The 16,495-nt window shown below is 56.1% G+C and overlaps 1 protein-coding gene across 2 annotated transcripts in view; it reads left to right on the forward strand.

The window, feature by feature from the left end:
- Nucleotides 1-16,495, forward strand: part of kcnh1a (potassium voltage-gated channel, subfamily H (eag-related), member 1a) — a 520,535-nt gene that overhangs the window by 79,750 nt on the left and 424,290 nt on the right. The window contains exon 1 of one of the 2 annotated variants that reach the window (XM_072509749.1): nt 4,888-5,050. The exons of the other annotated variant lie outside the window; for it this stretch is intronic. The gene's annotated coding sequence lies outside the window, so the exon portion shown is untranslated. Of the gene's footprint in view, nt 1-4,887; nt 5,051-16,495 lie in introns of those variants that run through there. 2 annotated transcript variants of the gene reach the window in all.

Here is a 16,495-nt window from a genome sequence, read left to right on the forward strand (position 1 = left end):
TCTGCAAGGGATGCGGTAAAAAGGGCCACTTCGTGGCGGTATGCCAGGCCCGGGCGGTCGCTGCGGTCTCCGGCAGCGAATACGGACCGCCACCGCAATCCTCTCCACGGTCCCCGTGCGGGCAGCGGGCGCCGCCAACTTCATTCTCCAGGGCCACGTGCGGCCTCCGGGCGCCGCCATCTTGTCTCGTGGACGCCACGTGCGATGGATGGGTGCCACCATTTTGTGCATCCCCAGCCATGTGCGACTAATGGGCGCCGCCATCTTAGATGGACTCCCAGGACCCCAGTTCGGCTGACCACACACCGCCCAAAGAAAACATTCAACTGCTGCCACGAGTTAGCCTCGGTGACCCTGGACCAGTCTCGGCCCCGAACACTATCGACTGCTACGACGACGGTGCTTATCAATGGGCACGAGACGTCCTGCCTAATCGACTCTGGGAGCACGGAGAGCTTCATACACCCCGACACAGTAAGACGCTGTTCTCTCCCCGTCCAGCCCGTTAATCAAAAAATCTCCCTGGCCTCCGGATCTCACTCAGTAGAGATCAAGGGGTTTTGTGTAGCTAACCTCACAGTCCAAGGAAGGGAGTTCAAAAACTACCGACTCTACGTCCTTCTCCACGTCTGCGTGGCCACACTCCTAGGGTTAGATTTTCAGTGCAAGCTCCAAAGTCTAACTTTCAAATTTGGCGGCCCAAACACCCCCTCACTGTCTGCAGCCTCGCGACCCTCAAGGTCGATCCGCCTTCCCTGTTTGCGAACCTCACCTCAGATTGCAAATCTGTCGCCACCAGGAGCAGATGGTACAGTGCCCAAGACCGGATCTTTATTAGGTCAGAGGTCCAACGGTTACTGAAGGAAGGTGTCATTGACGCTAGCAACAGCCACTGGAGAGCTCAAGTAGTGGTTGTAAAGACCGGGGCGAAGCATAGGATGGTCATCGACTACACTCAGACCATCAACAGGTTTATGCAGCTCGACGCGTACCCTGTCCCCCACATATCCGACCTGGTCAACAGGATCGCGCATTACAAGGTCTTCTCCACGGTGGACCTTAAGTCCGCCTACCACCAGCTCCCCATCCGCACTAGTGACTGCAAATACACTGCCTTCGAAGCAGATGGGCGGCTCTACCACTTCTTAAGGGTTCCCTTCGGAGTCACTAACGGGGTCTCGGTCTTCCAACGAGAGATGGACCGAATAGTTGACCGGTACGGTTTACGGGCCACATTCCCGTACCTCGATAATGTCACCATCTGCGGCCATGACCAGCAGGACCACGACACCAACCTCTGAAAATTCCTCCAAACCGCAAAAATCCTTAACCTAACGTATAACAAGGACAAATGCGTGTTCGGCACCGACCACCTAGCCATCCTCGGCTACGTAGTGCGTAATGGAGTGATAGGCCCCGATCCTGAACGCATGCGCCCCCTTATGGAGTTGCCCCTCCCGCAGTGTTCCAAGGCCCTGAAACGCTGCTAGGTTTTTTTTCCTACTATGCCCAGTGGGTCCTCAACTATGCGGTAAAGGCCTGTCCACTGATCCAATCCACAGTTTTTCCCCTGTCGATAGAGGCCCGTCAGGCCTTCAGCCGCATCAAAGCAGACATTGCAAAGACAACGATGCACGCCATCGACGGGTCCCTCCCCTTCCAGGTCAAGAGCGACGCGTCCGACGTAGCTCTGGCGGCCACCCTCAACCAAGCGGGCAGACCCGTGGCCTTCTTCTCACGCACCCTCCAAGCCTCCGAAATCCGCCATTCCTCTGTCGAAAAGGAGGCCCAGGCCATAGTAGAAGCTGTGCGACATTGGAGGCATAACCTGGCCGGCAGGAGATTCACTCTCCTCACTGACCAACGGTCGGTTGCTTTCATGTTCGATAATGCACAGCGGGGCAAGATAAAAAACGACAAGATCTTACGGTGGAGGATCGAACTCACCACCTACAACTATGAGATCTTGTATCATCCCGGGAAGCTAAACAAGCCTCCTGATGCCCTGCCCCGCGGCACATGTGCCAATGCACAAGTGGACCGCCTCCGAGCCCTCCACGAGGACCTCTGCCACCCTGGGGTCACTCGATTTTTCCACTTCATCAAGACCCGCAACCTGCCCTACTCCATCGAGGACGTCAGGACAGCCATCAGGAATTGCCAAATCTGCGCGGAGTGCAAGCCGCACTTCTACAGGCCAGAGAAAGCGCACCTGATAAAGGCTTCCCGTCCCTTTGAACGCCTCAGTATGGATTTCAAAGGCCCCCTCCCCTCCACCGACCGCAACACGTATTTCCTGAATGTGATTGACGAGTACACCCGGTTCCCATTCGCCATCCCCTGCCCCAACATGACCGCAACCACCGTCATAAAAGCCCTCCATGGTATCTTTACGCTGTTCGGTTTCCCCGCCTGCATACACAGTGATAGGGGGTCCTCGTTTATGAGCAACGAACTGCGTCAATCCCTGCTCAACAAGGGCATTGCCTCGAGCAAGACGACCAGTTACCACCCCCGGGGTAACGGACAGGTAGAGAGGGAGAATGGAACGGTCCGGAAGACCGTCCTGCTGACCCTGCGGTCCAGGAATCTCCCAGTCTCCCGCTGGCAGGAAGTCCTCCCGGATGCCCTCCACTCCATCCGGTCACTGCTCTGTACTACGACCAATCAAACACCTCACGAACGTCTCCTTGTCTTCCCCAGGAGGTTCTCCTCTGGGACCTTGCTCCCGACCTGGCTGGCAGCTTCCGGACCCGTCCTGTTCCGAAAACACGTGCAGGCGCACAAATCGGACCCATTGGTCGAGAGGGTCCATCTCCTCCACGCTAACCCTCAGTACGCCTACGTGGCGACAGGATACGGTCTCCCTACGGGACCTGGCGCCCGCTGGATCCCCACACACACCCCCGCCACCAGTCCTACCCTCCCTCTCACCGGCGCATCCCACAGCAGCCCCCTTCCCAGGTGGATCGGTTCTTCTACCAGCCCGTCTAGGCCCTGCCCACCGGCGCACCCCACAGCCGCCCCCTTCCCAGGTCAGTCGGTCCTTCCACCGGCCCCGCTAGGGGTGATGAAACTGCCACAGAAGCCGAAACCTCGCTCCTGGAGTCACAGACGCCCGAACCTCCACCGACATCACCACCAAAGCTACGACGATCGCAGAGGACGACCAGGGTCCCCGATCGACTAATTGCTTCCTTTTGAAATGTACATTACTGTTGTAAATAGTAAAGAGTTGTAATGAGACAAAACGCTGTACGGAGGCATTACGGTACCTTCATAACTGTAACTTCTACCACTTTTACCACGTTGTAATACACAGCCACCACCCCCACCGACTCTTTTTTAACAGGGGATGAATGTGGTAGTCTACGTCAGTTGGATTACGGTACCTAGTAATGCCGGAATACCATTGGTGGAGAATGTACTTGTTCCCATTGGTTAAGCCTGTATGTTAGCTCTGCCCTGCAAGGCGGGGTATAAGAGCCCCAGCAGCTTCCTTCTGTACATGCGCTGCTGGGGGAAACGTCTAGCGTATTAAGGCCTTCAATTGTCTCCAATCTCTTTTCTGAGGTTATTGATCGTGCATCAGTTTCAAAAAATGATATAGTTGGACATATGGGTAACTTGAGGCATGACACATGTTAATCGTAGCATGCTTGAGTAAAACAGGTAAAAGCAATTTATAATAGATTTGATCTGTAACACACAAAAGGAAGCCTTGTTTCAACATATATATATTTGTACAAAAGGAACTAGTGAAAAGTAAAGTTAAAATACAATGGGACAGATTTTCTGTGCCCCTTATGGCATGTTTCGCATGGCTGGGAGCGGGGTCATCTGGTCTCGCCGCTGTCAACGGGGTTTTGCATTGTTTGCACCCCCGCTGCCGAAGAATCTGTGGCAGGGATTCGCCGTCAGTGGGACCAGAAGATCCCGCCAGTGTGAATGACCAGAAAATTCCGGTCAATGGTTACTCTCACAGAACAGCCAGTTAAAGACAAATACAATGGGCGCGATTCTCCGGAAAGATTTCTAAGTGTTGTGGTGAGCGGGAATTGCTCACCCTGCGCTTGGCCCAGCAAGGCCGGCAACGTAATCCAATGTTAATTGGTCCACTTAACGAGGCCTCACAGGCTTCTCATCGCAAATGAAGGCTCGCCAGCTGGTTTGCCGGGACCGCGCTCGCCAGCCTCCCGCTAACCAGGTCGAGCAGCACTTAAGCTGTACTTGTCATTCAACCCCAGTCAGCTCGCAACAATGGTGCAGAGAAGACCAGCCTCAAGATTCGGATTACTGACCTGGGGAGGCTGCTAGATGCTGAGGAGGCCAGGAGGGATGCCCTGTTCCCCCGAGGGTCCTGGAGAGTCAGCCACAAGGCAGTCAGTGCAGCCTGGGATGAGGTAGCATCAGCTGTCAGCTTTAGGAGTGTGCCCAGGAGGACTGGCCTCCAGTGCCGGAAGAAGGTCAACAACCAACACCGGGCAGCACGAGTGAGTAGACAACAATGCTCCCCACGCCTCCTCCAAGGGAGCATCCAGTTCCCCCCCCAACTCTCCATGTGACCTCCACGCATTTGGCTAACGATGCCCACTCTGTGTCTCCGCAGGAAAAGCTCTCCCATAATCATTGGGAGAGGGCCCAGAGTGGCGAGGGGTGCCGGACTTAAGAATCTTCACTTCCTTCGAGGAGCGTGCCCTGGAGATGACCAGGGTTGCCGAGGACAGGGCGGTCACCCACGCGGAAGCTGATGGACGCCGCAGAGGCGAGGAACCACCGGGCTCCACCTGGACGACCTGTCAGACGTGAGTTGTTATTGCTTTACTGACTGACCCATCTCTCCCACTGACCACATGTCCATTCTCCCACAGGTCCTCCAGCCGACAGCGTGGCCCATCCCAGGCGGCACCTTCTCCTGACTCCGAGGAGACCATCTCAGAGGAGAGCTCCGATGATGCAACCGTTATAGTCGCGGCACAGCTGTCATCCCCACCCTCCGCCAGCGCAGATACACGCACCTTGGTGGGACATGATAGTGGAAAGGCTTCTGGTGAGTACTTCACCACTGATGATGCACATCAGATGGAGGCAGGGACCCCCAGGCAAAACAGCAGTTGGAGGGCTGCTGGATCCCACGACCCAGGTGGGTCCCAGCCTGATACTGAGCCTGTGGTATAGAGGTACTCGGAGCTGATCAAGACGATAGAGGGCATCCAGGACATTCGGGGGAGATGTCACTCCAGCATATCCATAGCCGATTGGAGGAGTCCCAGAGGCTAGGAACGCGGGAGATGTTGCCTGCAATGTGTGGCACCAAGCCCAACTCTGCTAGGATGGCGACTGCAGTAGAAAGTTTGGTGCACAACATCGGCATCATGAGTGAAGGTGTTGCACAGTCGCTGACGGCCAAGGCTGAAGGTCTCAGCAGAATGCCCGACTCGCTGGGGGATGTCACTCAGCACCAGGCCGACCTTGATGAGGTTCTGCGGGACATGTCCCGCTATCAGATGGACATGGCCATGCTCTTCGAAGCTTGTCCCAGTCAGTGAGGAGCAATGCTAAGGGCATCGACACGATGGTGTGGACCATGGGGACCGCCAGGGATGGCAGAGCCAGATGATGCATGGAGAGCCAGGGCTCGAACCAGCTGTCCCACCATCCCAAGGTGAACCCCAGGGCCCTATGGGCACTGCCTGGGAGGTGGGGGTGCTCAGTGCTAACCCATCTGATGGAGTGGTGACGGTGGCCACCAGCTCTCCTGAGTTCCACCTCTCTGATGAGGCTGCGTCTCGAGGTCAGCATATGGCTGTGCATGTGCCGCCGACAAATGAGCCGGGGCCCTCCAGCCCCAGAGCCCCCAGGGTATTCCCGCCAGGGGCATTGAAGGCCATGTGATGAGGTAGGCAGGTAGCAGCCTCCATCTCAGATGTGCATCCTGGGAAAAACCCTAGGGGCAGTGGTAGAGCTAGCATGGCCAAGCACATTGAGCATCACTGAGGGCACTAAGGAAGGGGATGGGTTGAGGGTAGGTAGGGGGTGGGGAGGGGGTGCAGGGGGGTGCAGGGGGAGGCGCCATCGGGAGTGGGATTTGTACAACTCATTAAACACCTTTTTGCACAAACATTATAATGTTACAAACTCTCACATGTTACATGGCCTGCCCACCCTCAGGAATCCACTTGGCATGTGTGAAGTGCTTACTTAACCACGATTGCCAATTCCCTATTAGCAATAGCCTTCAGCCATGCAGCCAGAGGCCTCAGCAGTCAGTGGGGGTTATGGGTGGTCGTTGGGGCAGACGGGTAGATCTCCAGACGCAATTCTACAAATCATCCGCTTCATCCTGGATCACAACGTCTCCACCTTCGACAACAAGTTCTTCATCCAGACACACGGAACAGCCATGGGGACCTAATTCGCACGTCAATACGCCAACATCTTCATGCACAAGTTCTAACAAGCCTCTTCACTGCCCAGGACCCTTAACTGACGCTATATATCAGATACATCGATGACATAAGGGATGTGGCACTCGACTCATCGATCGACAGTTCCAACGCGCCACAGCGAAGAAAAGCACCAACCTCCTCAGAAGACAAACACGGGACACAAACAACAGAGTACCGTTCGTCGCCTAGTACTACCCCGGAGCGCAGAAACTACGACATCTTCTTCGGAGCCTTCAACATGTCATCGATGAAGAGGAACGTCTTGCCAAGGCCATCCCCATACCCCCACTACTTGCCTTCAAACAATCGCGGAACCTCAACCAGACCATTATTTGCAGAAAACTACCCGACCTTCAGGAGAACAGTGACCACGACACCACACAACCCTGCCATGGCAATCTCTGCAAGACATGCCAGATCATCGTCATGGATACCACCATTACACCTGAGAACACCACCCACCAGGTATGCGGTTCATACTCGTGCGACTCGGCCAACTTTGTCTCCCTCATACACTGCAGGAAAGGATGTCCCGGGGCGCGGTGCATTGACGAGACCATGCAGAAGCTGCGACAACGGATGAACGGACATGGCGTGACAATCGCCAGGCAGGAATGTTCCCTGCTCGTTGGGGAACACTTCAGCAGTTGAGGGCATTCAGCCTCTGATCTTCATGTAAGCGATCTCCAAGGAGTCTTCAGGATGTGCGACAATGCAGAAATGTAAATGTCACCACAGTCCCAGAGGACCATAGACAGCTGTCCCCTTTGAGAGAGAGCTGATTGGGGGTGACTTAACCTGAGGGCCATCACACCTCAGGAGAGGGGCAATGTTGAGAATAACCTCAGCTGGTACGGTAATTGTACCCCTGTTGTTGGCGTCGCTGTGCATCATGAACCAGCCATTGCCCAACTGAGGTCCCCTAACTCGACAGTGACAGGTGGCTGTCTGGCAGGCTCACTAATGAACCCAGTATCTCGGTGTGTAAGCTCATCCACTCCTTACTGTATGCCACCTCATCCAAGTCCTTATCCGAGTCCTCTGTAGCAGAACTCAGCCTCCGGTGATCTGGCAAACTATTCTTTCTCCCTGTCCTGCCTGCAGGCCACTTGTTCCCAGATGACTCATCACATTCTGATCATAACTCTATTCTTACCTCCAGGCCATGCAGTGACTATATCTGAACTGGTAGCTGTGAGCTTCAGATCAAGTGACAGAGTCTCTTCATTAGTGCTGAACTCTCTCTCTCACTCTTTGGGCAGCTATGGCTGGCCAGATGACAGTTTGTGGGTGTCTGAAAGCAGTAATTCAGAAAAGGAGGGTTGGTGTGAAGGAAGAGAGGTGGTGGGAAGAATGCAGCTTGCACATCATGCCAGATAGCTGGGTGATGATGAGCTAGGAATTGGGGAGGGGTACGCAACAACTGTGTACCGTCGCCCTCAGTGCTAATGATGCCAGATGGCACGGGTTCTGTTGCAGCCAGCCTCATGATGCTGAGAGCTATTTCAACCCCAAGGTTCAGGAGATGCAGGCGGCCTTGTTCCCCATTGGTTCAGTTCTGTGCCCTTCTGTTGTGTTCCATTATGTCCTGCAAGGGAGGGACCAGAGTGTGTTTTGTGATGTTCCCAACATAGCCAAATAGATGGAGGCTGTATGTTGACCACCTGTGTGCGGTCACTAGATTTCCTGTGACATTGCTGCCAGGTCTTTAAAGCAAGACACTGGTCATTGACCTCCCCAGCCATCTGCTCCCGTACCCTTTCCAGGGTGATCCTTGGGAACCTCCTGAACCTTCCTGAATTACAGTGTCTCTCCTCCTGCCTAGATCACTAATGCCTCCAGCACCAGATCAATCACCTTCAAATCCTTTCTGTACCTTGGTGTTCAATTTTCTATCATTTCAATTATTTTTCAGAATCCTTTTGCAAATGAAATATTAAAATTCTGATAAACTTTCTTTGCTTTGTTCCTTCCCTTATGATTGATTTTTTGATCAGAGTTGATGACTTCGCCAGATAGCATGAGTGAACTGAGTTAACGTTAATATTAGTGCTATGCTGCTAAGTTACAATTTTCCTCTGTCGGCTTGCAAGGCCGAGAAGAAACTGAAAATGTGATTATGGCTGAAGCATTACAGGTTATTGTTTCCTGCATATGAGGTTCTGGGCGTGATTGTCTGGCCTTGTTACGCTCTAGCTCAAGCGTAACGAGGCCGGTAAATAGCGGGAGAGGCCAAAAATGAGATCCGTGGCAGGTGTCAAGCAGTTTGCAATGCAACCAGCCTGCTCCAGTAAGCGAAATTGGGATCTCGGCGTAGCGTGGCAAGAAACCGATTATTACCACTTAAGTCCTATTTCCATACAATTAAGGCACCTTATCCAATGGCCTCCTGTCATTCAGCGGCCTCCCCAGCAAGTGCTCACGCTGGCGTTGATTAGTACTCCTTTTGAAAAGCGTGAACCTGGCGGAAGGGTTTCTGTGGGGAGCCGAGGAGGAGGGAAGCCATCTTTGCTGACAGGCAAAGAGCCCATGGGTGCTTGCCTTACCACCCCAGTGCTTGATGGGGGGTGGGGAACCCTCGGCTGGGGTTGGGGGACCCTCCACAGGAGTGGGCCACCATGGGGGGGTGGGGGGGGGGGGGGGCAACCGCTTGCATCACCACGATGCCAACTCCTGGATAATGTGTACCCGTTCCAGGGGCAACACCTGTCCCTGCTCATCTGGTCCACCGACCACCCATAACCCCCACCGACTGCTGAGGCCTCTGGCTGAAAGATATTGCTAATGGGGAATTGGCAATCGTGGTTAAGTGAGCACTTCACAAATGCCAAGTAGATTCCTGTGGTGGGCGGGCCATGTAGCATGTGGGAGTCCTTGCCTCGCATCCAGTCACACCATGATACCTGGACACTGTGCCTGAACACTGCGGGAGGCAACACCACAAACGCAACAGTCAACATCCGAACACCCAGGGGATGGGACACAGTTCCGGGGACATGTCCACAGCTGGAGGGTGTGTGAGCGCCACAGAGGGGGTGCGGGAATGCCTGGAGAGATGGGCGAAGGGTCCGGAGGTCAGCTCTCATTGCAGAAGGAAGTGACAGAGGCATCATAATGGTTGTACAAAAAGGTGTTTAATGTGTTGTACAATCCCCCACTCCCGATGGTGCCACCCCCCACCCCATCCCCTCCCCCGCGCCCTCAGTGACCCTCAACGTGCTTTGCCCTCCTAGTTCTATCACTACGTCTAGGTGTTTCCTCAGGATGCACATCAGAGGTGGAGGCAGCCAGCTGCCTATCTCGTCCCGTGGCCTTTGATGCCCCTGGTGGCCGTCCTCTGGGGGCTCTGGTGCCAGAGGGCCCTGGCTGACTTGTCAGCGGCACATGCATAGCCCAGTCCCGTGTGCTGACCTCGTGGTGCGGCCCCATCAGAGGCGTGGAACTCTGGGGAGCTGTTGGCCACCGTCGCCACTGAATGGGACGGGCCTGACTTGGCACTCAATGCCCTCTCCTCCTGGTCCGTGCCAATAGGGCCCTGGGATTCACCTTGGGACTGAGGAGAAACTAGTTTGAGCCCTGGCTCTGCCAGCCCTGGCGATTCCCCATGGTCTGCACCATAGTGTCAACGCCCTCGGCGATGCTCCTCAGTGACTGTGCCATGCTCTGCAGTGCCTCAGCCATGCCCATCTGCGCCTGGGACATGTCCCGCAGAGCCTCATCAAATTCAGCCTGGTACTGCGTGACATCCCCCAGCGAGTTGGAAATGCTGCCGAGACCCTCGACCATGGCCGTCACTGGCAATTGGACACTTTCACTCATGGTGCCGATGTCACGCACCAGGCTCCCCACTGAGGTCGCCACCCTAGCAGTGTTGGCCTCGGTGCCACTCATTGCTGATGCCATCTCCTACGCCTCTAGCCCCTGGGACTCCTCCAAGCGGCTATGAATCTGCTGGAGTGACACTGACATTTTCCTTGAATGTCTCCATCAGCTCCGAGTACCTCTGTATCACAGGCCCAGCATCAGGCTGGGACCCAGCTGGGTCCTGGGATCCAGCAGCCCACTGACTGCTGTCTCTCCTGGGGGTTCCTGCCGCCACCTGATGTGCTCTTCAGCGGTGTAGTGCTCGCCAGATTGTGCCCCCGAAGCCTGTTCACTAAAATGTCCCACCAAGGTGCGTATATCTGTGCTGGTGGAGGGTCGGGTTGACAGCTATGCTGTGACTATAACAGTTCCATTCTCGGAGCTCCACTCGGAGGTGTTCTCCTTGGAGTCAGGAAAGGGTGCCGCCTGGGATGGGCCGGCGCCGTCGGCAGGAGGACCTGTGGGAGAATGGACATGTGGTCAGTGGGAGGGATGGGTAAGTCAGCAAAGCAATAACAACTTATGTTTGGCAGGTCCCCTAGATGGAACCCGGTGGTTCCTCACCTCTGCGGCGTCCATTAGCCTCCGCATGGGTGACCGATCTGTCCTCGGCCACCCCAGTCACCTCCAGGGCCCACTCCTCCAAGGAGCTGAGAATTCTTATGTCCGGCACCCTTCCGCAAGTGACCCGACGATTACGAGAGAGCTTTTGCTGAGGAGACATAGCGGCGGCATCGTTAGTCATACGCGTGGTTCACAGTGATGGGAGAGGGGATGTGAAGGAGGGGTTGGGCGGGTGGGGTTGAAGGGGTAGGGTGGTGGAGGAAGGGCTGGGGGTCGCATGGGGAGTTGGGAGGTACTCACTCTTGCTGCCCTGTGTAAGTCATAGAATCCTCAAATTTACAGTGCCGAAGGAGGCCGTTTGGCCCATCGAGTCAGCACCAGCCCTTAGAAAGAGCACCCTACTTAAGCCCACACCTCCACCTCATCCCCATAACCCAGTAACTCCACCAAACCATTTTGGCACTTAGGGGCAATTTAGAGCGGCAAAACCACCTAACCTGCACATCTTTGGATTGTGGGAGGAAACCGGAGCACCCGGAGGAAACCCAAGCAGACACGGGAAGGAAGTGCAAACTCCACACAGTCACCTGAGGCCAGAATTGAACCCGGAGCTGTGAGGCAGCAGTGCTAACAACTGTGCCACCATGCTTCCCATAAAGGTAAGGTAGCCAGATGACCATAGTCTGCTTTCCCCTTGGAGGAAATGGTAGTGATTCAAGCTGAGGATCACCACACCTCAGGTGAGGGTCAAGGTTGAGAAGGCGGAGCCTTTATGAGTAACCTCAGCCAGTGCAGGAGTTGAACCCACGCTGGCACTGAAGGTCAGTCCTCCTGGTAACACTCCCCGAGCTGACAGTTGCCTCCAACTCATCCCAGACAGCACTGGCTGCCTTGTGGCTGACTCTTCTGGACCCTCGGGGGAACCCGACATCCTGCCTGGCCTCCCTGGTGTCTAGCAGCCTCTCCAGGTCAGCAGCCCCGAATGTTGGGGCTGGTCCCGTAGGCGCCATTATTGCGAGCTGGCTGGGTTTTCTGAGCAAGCGCAGCCTAAGTGCTGCTCGACCTTGTTAGCGGGAGGGGGCTGGCGAGTGCGGTCCTGGTGAATCGGCTGGCGAGCCGGCTTTTGCGACGAGTAGCCCGTGAGTCCTCATTAAGTGGGCCAATTAATGTTGAATTGCGTTGCCGGCCTCGCTGGGCTGAGCGCCGGGAAGCTCGCGGGAATTCCCGCTCGCTACCTGTGGTAATTCCAGGTATTGCGGTACCTGAGAGGTGGATGACCATTGGCTAGACCCAGGAGTTTACCATTGGCCGATGTACATAGCTCCGCCCTGAGAGGCGGAGTATAAGAACCAATGCCGTCCCAGCAGCCTTCACTTTCTGTATCGAAGCTGCTGGGGAATAGTTCTAGCAGATTAAAGCCTATTAGTTATGACTCACCTTGTCTTGAGAGTAATTGATTGCGCATCAATTTAATCTGTTCCAACTTCAGTGAAAGGATGGATCTCCGTATCAAACCGGAGTGCCTTCAGCTCAGCCCCCACGCGGACAACTCTGCTGCTATCTTTAAACATTGGCTGGCGTGATTTAAGGGCTACCTCGACACGGCCGCCGACACCCCCACGGAAAGACAAAAAATGCATCTTCTACGCTCGCGGGTCAGCCCTGGGATCTACCCTCTGATCGAGGAGGCGGAGAATTATGCTGCGGCGATCGAATTGCTCGAAGGACACTATATCCGCCCTGTGAACCAGGTCTACGCTCGTCACCTGCTGGCGGCTAGGAGGCAAAGCCCCGAGGAAACGTTGGAAGACTTCTACCGGGCGCTGCTGGTGCTGGGCCGAAACTGTGGCTGCCCGCCAGTTTCGGGGAACGAGCACACGGAACTTTTGATCAGGAATGCTTTCGTGGCAGGTATGACTTCCCCCGACATCCGCCGCAGGCTCCTAGAAATGGACACACTGGGACTGACTGAGGCACGGGCCCTGGCGGGGTCCATGGACGTTGCGTATAAAAACACGCTGGCTTTTGCTCCCGGACGCGTGGCGGCCCCCTGGGCTGCGTGGCACCCCTCTGCGGCAGCGCCTCAGAATCATCCCCGCCCGCGCAGTCCAGCACACACCGCCACCTGCAAAGGGTGTGGCAAGAAGGGCCACTATGTCGGGATCTGCCAGGCCCACGCCGTGGCCGCGGTCTCCAGCGACTATCGGCAGCCCCCTTTTCAGGCCCTGGCCGTCCGAAGCCCACCGCCACCCGCCATCCTCAGGCCGCGTGCGATCTGCGGCCGTGGCCATTTTGCCCCCCGGCCACCACGCTGGATGGGTGGGCGCCGCCATTTTGTCCCTCGCCGCCGCCATCTTCGTTGTCCCCGGACTCCATGTGCGACCCATGGCTGACGCCATCTTGGATGGTGCCTCAGGCCCCCAGCACAGCCGACTACACGCTGCCCGACCAGAACTCGAACTCTCAATTACTTCAGCTGGCCTCGGTGACTCTGGACCAGAGTCAGCCCCGGACGCTTGCGAAAGCCACCACAACGATCTCCTTCAACGGCCACGTGTGCTTCGATGTCGTTGTGCTTGATCGACTCCGGGAGCACGGAGAGCTTTATTCACCCCGACACGGTAAGGCGCTGTTCTCTTGCCACCCATCCCGTTAACCAAAGGATCTCCCTGGCCTCCGGGTCACACGCGGTGGAGATAAAGGGGTTCTGCCGAGCGAACCTCACGGTCCAAGGCCGGGAATTCCACAATTTCTACCTAGTACGTCCTGCCACACCTCTGCGCAGCCACCCTCCTTGGGCTGGATTTCCAGTGCCATCTGCAAAACCTGACCTTTAAATTTGGCGGCCCTATACCCCCCCCTTACTGTCTGCGGCCTCGCGACCCTTAAGGTCGACCCGCCTTCACTGTTTGCGAACCTCACCCCGGATTGCAAACCCGTCGCCACCAGGAGCAGATGGTACAGTGCCCAGGACCGGACCTTCATCAGGTCAGAGGTCCAAAGGCTGCTGAGGGAAGGGGTCATCGAAGCCAGTAATAGCCCCTGGAGGGCTCAAGTAGTGGTGGTAAAGACCGGGGAGAAACACAGGATGGTCATTGACTACAGCCAGACCATCAACCGATTTACGCAGCTGGATGCGTACCCTCTCCCCCGTATAGCCGACCTGGTGAACAGGATCGCGCAATACAAGGTTTTCTCCACGGTGGATCTCAAGTCTGCCGACCACCAGCTACCCCTCCGTAATGGTGACTGCCAGTACACTGCCTTCGAAGCAGATGGGCGGCTCTATCACTTTTTAAGGGTTCCCTTCCGTGTCACGAATGGGGTCTCGGTCTTCCAATGAGAGATGGACCGAATGGTCGACCGGTACGGCTTACGCGCAACGTTCCCGTATCATGATAACGTCACCATCTGCGGCCATGACCAGCAGGACCACGACACCAACCTCCGAAAATTTCTCCAGACCGCGAATATCCTTAATCTGACCTACAATAAGGATAAATGCGTGTTTAGCACCGACCGTCTAGCCATTCTGGGCTACGTAGTGCGAAGTAGAGTCATAGGCCCCGACCCTGAACGCATGCGCCCCCTCATGGAGTTCCCCCTCCCTCACTGCTCCAAGCCCTAAAGCGCTGCCTCGGCTTCTTCAGCTATTATGCACAATGGGTCCCCAATTAGGCCGACAAGGCTCGACCCCTGATCCAGTCCACAACCTTCCCCCTGTCGACGGAGGCCCGCCAGGCCTTCTGCCGCATCAAGGCAGACATTGCTAAAGCCACGATGCGCGCCATCGACGAGTCCCTCCCCTTCCAGGTCGAGAGCGACACGTCCGACGTAGCTCTGGCGGCCACCCTCAACCAAGCAGGCAGGCCCGTGGCTTTCTTCTCCCGCACTCTCCATGCTTCCGAAATTCACCACTCCTCGGTCGAAAAGGAGGCCCAGGCCTTAATAGAAGCTGTGCGACACTGGAGGCATTACCTGGCCGGCAGGAGATTCACTCTCCTCACGGACCAACGGTCGGTTGCCTACATGTTCGATAATGCGCAGCGGGGCAAGATTAAGAACGACATGATCTTGCGGTGGAGGATAGAACTCTCCACCTACAATTACGAGATCTTGTACCGTCCCTGGAAGCTGAACGAGCCTCCTGATGCCCTGTCCCGCGGCACTTGTGCCACAAGTGGACCGCCTCCGATCCCTCCACGAGGACCTCTGACACCCAGGGGTCACTCGTCTCTGTCATTTTATCAAGACCCGTAACCTGCCCTACTCCATCGAGGAGGTCAGGTCCGTCACCAGGGACTGCCAAATCTGCGCGGAGTGCAAACCGCACTTCTACCGGCCAGAGAGAGCACATCTGATAAAGGCTTCCCATCCCTTTGAACGCCTCAGCATGGATTTCAAAGGCTCCCTCCCCTCCACCGACCGCAACACATACTTCCTGAACGTGATTGACGAGTACTCCCGGTTCCCATTCGCCATCCCCTGCCCGGACATGACCACAACCACCGTCATCAAGACCCTCCAGGGTATCTTTACACTGTTCGGTTTCCCCGCATACATTCACAGTGATAGGGGGTCCTCCTTCATGAGTGATGAACTGCGTCAATTCCTGCTCAGCAAGGGCATCGCCTCGAGCAGGACGACCAGTTATAACCCCCGGGGAAACGGGCAGGTTGAGAGGGAGAATGGCACGGACTGGAAGACCGTCCTGCTGGCCCTACGGTCTAGGAATCTCGCAGTCTCCCGCTGGCAGGAAGTCCTCCCTGTCACCCTGTGGTCTGTACTACCACAAATCAGACACCTCATGAACGTCTCCTTGTTTTCCCCAGGAAGTCCTCCTCTGGGACCTCGCTCCCAACCTGGCTAGCGACACCCGGACCCATCCTGCTTCGGAAACATGTGAGGACGCACAAGTCGGACCCGTTGGTCGAGGGGGTCCACCTGCTGCACGCCAACCCCCAGTACGCCTATGTAGCGTTCCCGGACGGCTGCCAAGACACGGTCTCCCTTCGGGACCTGGCGCCCGCCGGAGCCCCACGCGCCCCCGCACCATTGCCCCCACCCCCACCCTCCCCGCAACACCTGACCGGAGGGTCCGTACTCCCACCGCCCCTGCCTCGGCCCGAAACAGCATCGATGCCCCCTACAGGCCCCCCCCCCCCCCGTCCTGCCCACATTTTGCCCCAACAGCGCCACCTAGGGGTGACGAAGCTGCCTGGGAGGACGACACCATGTTCCCGGAATCGCAACCACCGGGACCCTCATCAGGATCACCACCGAAGCCCAGATGCTCCAGAAGGACAACCAGTCCACCCGATCGATTGATTGCTGCAGCATGAACACTTTGCTATTACCCTCGACATCACGGCACCTCAATACCTGGTCCTACCATGCGAAAGACGACATTAACGCTAGCCATCACCCCGCCGGATTCTTTTTAACAAGGGGTGAATGTGGTAATACCAGGTATTGCGGTACCTGAGAGGTGGATGACCATTGGCTAGACCCAGGAGTTTACCATTGGCCGATGTACATAGCTCCACCCTGAGAGGCGGAGTATAAGAACCAATGCCGTCCCAGCAGCCTTCACTTTCTGTATCGAAGCTGCTGGGGAA

This window comes from Scyliorhinus torazame, chromosome 1 (assembly GCF_047496885.1).
Source record: "Scyliorhinus torazame isolate Kashiwa2021f chromosome 1, sScyTor2.1, whole genome shotgun sequence".
Lineage (NCBI taxonomy): Eukaryota > Metazoa > Chordata > Chondrichthyes > Carcharhiniformes > Scyliorhinidae > Scyliorhinus > Scyliorhinus torazame.